The sequence below is a fragment of the Capricornis sumatraensis genome, chromosome 3, assembly GCF_032405125.1.
Source record: "Capricornis sumatraensis isolate serow.1 chromosome 3, serow.2, whole genome shotgun sequence".
Taxonomy (NCBI): Eukaryota; Metazoa; Chordata; class Mammalia; order Artiodactyla; family Bovidae; genus Capricornis; species Capricornis sumatraensis.
Window position 1 is genome coordinate 86,051,700 of NC_091071.1, and position 3,634 is coordinate 86,055,333.

The 3,634-nt window shown below is 37.2% G+C and overlaps 1 non-coding gene across 1 annotated transcript; it reads left to right on the forward strand.

Annotated features, from left to right (window-relative positions):
- The first annotated feature begins 2,603 nt into the window (after window positions 1–2,603).
- On the forward strand, window positions 2,604–2,710 carry LOC138077353 (U6 spliceosomal RNA). The gene has a single exon (XR_011144790.1). It is a non-coding gene; the product is annotated as a U6 spliceosomal RNA (small nuclear RNA).
- The last annotated feature ends 924 nt before the right edge of the window (window positions 2,711–3,634 follow it).

Below are 3,634 nucleotides of genomic sequence, written 5' to 3' on the forward strand. Positions count from 1 at the left end.
ACATACATTTTATTTTGTGTGTACTTTTTCATAAACATAATTGGTCCCAGAAAATGTAATGTAGTAAAAATAAAATCAATGATTTAATGATTTAAAATGCTTCTTCATACCATTTTAAGTGTTTCATTTCAGAGATTTAAAAGATAAATTTAAAAGTTTTTAAAGAAAGACAGTTATCTTGTATATCTATCAGAAATTAATCAGAGAAGCAGGACTCTTAGGAGTTATATGATAAAGGATTTATGAAAATCAGATCTTACAGAGTTTTTCCTTTATTTTCCTTCTAATTCCTAGCCAATAGGAAGTGAAAAATTCTTTAAATTCTCCAGCCAGAACTCTGAGCCACTTTTGAAAGAGAAAGGGCTATTAAACAAGGCAAATGAGCCCAGTGAGGTATTATATTTTAATAATAGTGGCATCACTTACTCAGTGGTGTTATGCTCAGATAATGCTTTCGAAGTACTATCTCATGCTGTTACTTTAGTCATGTGTGACCCTACCAGGCTCTTCTGTCTATGGGATTCTTCAAGAATACTGGAGCAGGTTGTCATTTTCTACTCCAGAGGATTTTTCCTATCCAGGAATGAACCCATGTCTCTTGCAACCCATACCTACCTGCATTGGCAGGTGGGTTCTTTACCACTAGTGCCACCTGGGAAGTCCCTCCCCTTCCCCAAAAATGTGGAGTAAGTGTTAATTTAGTCCCATTATCCAGACTCTGATCCACAAAGTGAAACTACTCAAGTTCACTTATCCTACAAGTAGTGGATCCAACCTCCAAACCCAAGGGAAAGTCTGGTGTCCATATTCTTTATAATGAAACTAATGATTTTTAAAACTGTATTTGCTGATTTTTTTAGAAGTTTTATAATTTCACTGTTCAATTTCTAAATATTAGTAATCAATTTGAGCAGATTCAGATGTGTCCTAAAAGAAAATCTGTAAGCATTAAGAAGCAAAAAGTTATAAATGTGCATATAAAATTGCTCCTTTTAAAACACAAACTGTGATCAAATATACATTCCCCTACAACCGGCTTTTAAAAAAAGGTTACTAATTTTCAATATCAGGTTAGAAAAAATAACTCTTTGGTTTTTTATTATGGGTACCTAGACTTTTACATTGATGTATCATAATCTGTTTACCAGCTCACTCTTATTAAGAATTTAGTTGTTTGCAGTCATTGCTGTTTAAGCCATTGCTATAATAAACAACCTTGCACTTACTTCATCTTACATTTCTCCCAAGCCCCTCAGTTTTATTCGTATATCATGCTACCTCTTTGAGGACCCACATCAATCTTCTTGGCAATTATAATTCTGAGATTTTTAAATTTTTTAAGTAAGAGCATTTTGAAATATGCCAGTCTCTCACTGTTGCATTTCCTACTAGACAAAGAGGTTAAACTTGAATGCTCAATTCAGAGCATTTGTTAAACCAACAGAATAAATGGGGATGAAGTTAAAAAAAAAAAAAAAAGAACAGAGTTTTAGGAAACTGAAGGGTGATAATCAAGACCATACATAAAGAGATTTCTTTTTCCCCCAAAGAATGAATCTCCTGGTGCTTTAGGAAAAACTACAGTGCTATTCTTTGAAACTGCTGCTGCTGTTGCTGCTGCTAAGTCGCTTCAATCGTGTCTGACTCTGTGCGACTCCATAGACAACAGCCCACCAGGCTCCCCTGTTCCTGGGATTCTCAAGGCAAGAACACTGGAGTGGGTTGCCATTTCCTTCTCCAATGCATGAAACTGAAAAGTGAAAGGGAAGTTGCTCAGTCGTGTCCGACTCTGTGCGACCCCATAGACGGCAGCCCACCAAGTTCCTCCGTCCATGGGATTTTCCAGGCAAGAGTACTGGAGTAGGGTGCCATTGCCTTCTCCGTCTTCGAAACTAACCTCCCATAAATGAATAACCAGCTAATATACTGCTAATATCGGAGTTTCACTCAATAAAGTCTTTTCTTTTTTTATTTTGGTCTATTTGCATGGCTTGTGAGATTTTAGTTCCCGGACCGTGGACTGAAATCTAGCCCATGGCAGTGAGAGCTCAGACCCCTAACCACTGAACAACTAAGGAATTCCCAGTAAGGTATTTATAATCATTGAATTGAGAGTAAAAGCTAAATATAGCTTAGGTCGTCTGAGAAATGTTTTAATTATATCATTTGTATGTCATGAAGATCTCTGCTGCTGCCGCTAAGTCACTTCAGTCGTGTCTGACTCTGTGCGACCCCATAGATGGCAGCCCACCAGGCTCCCCCATCCCTGGGATTCTCTAGGCAAGAACACTGGAGAGGGTTGCCATTTCCTTCTCCAATGCATGAAAGTGAAAAGTGAAAGGATAAAAGAGCAGAACTAAAAGAGGGTGAACACAGAAAATCTTTATCTTCCTCAAGAAAACAGTATCATTCAATTATGAACTCATTATTCAAACATTTATTGTGGGCCTACTTCGTGCCAGGTACTAGGACAGGAGTTGATGGTATATAAAGATAAAGCATGATCCATGTTTCTGTCTAGTAGGAAACATGTATATTAAAAATTAATATTATGGAACAGTACAGATATAATAATAATAATTTTCAAAACTGATAGCCAGAATGTGCTTGCTTTGGCAGCACATATACTAAAATTGGAACGATACAGAGAAGATTAGCATGGCCCCTGCGCAAGGATGACACGCAAATTAGTGAAGCGTTCCATATTTTTCTCTATGATCCACCTCCCAGAATTCTGGAAATAAAAGCAAAAATAAACAAATGGCATCTAATTAAAATTAAAAGCTTCTGCACAACAAAGGAAAATATAAGCAAGGTGAAAAGACAGCCTTCTGAATGGGAGAAAATAATAGCAAATTAAACAACTGACAAACAACTAATCTCAAAAATATACAAGCAACTTATGCAACTCAATTCCAGAAAAATAAACGACCCAATCAAAAAATGGGCCAAAGAACTAAATAGACATTTCTCGAAAGAAGACATACGGATGGCTAACAAACACATGAGAAGATGCTCAACATCACTTATTATTAGAGAAATGCAAATCAAAACCACAATGAGGTACCACTTCACACCAGTCAGAATGTCTGCAATCCAAAAATCTGCAAGCAATAAATGCTGGAGAGGGTGTGGAGAGAAGGGAACCCTCCTACACTGTTGGTGGGAATGCAAACTAGTACAGCCACTATGGAGAACAGTGTGGAGATTCTTTAAAAAATTGCAAATAGAACTGCCATATGACCCAGCAATCCCAATGCTGGGCATACACACTGAGGAAACCAGAATTGAAAGAGACACATGTACCCAAGTGTTCTTCGCAGCACTGTTTATAATAGCCAGGACATGGAAACAACCTAGATGTCCATCAGCAGATGAACGAATAAGAAAGCTGTGATACATATACACAATGGAGTATTACTCAGCCATTAAAAAGAATACATTTGAATCAGTTCTGTTGAGATGGATGAAACTGGAGCCAATTATACAGAGTGAAGTAAGCCAGAAAGAAAAAAACCAATACAGTATACTAACACATATATATGGAATTTAGAAAGATGGCAATGATGACCCTGTATGCAAGACAGCAAAAAAGGCACAGATGTGCATAGTGGACATTTGGACTCAGAGGGAG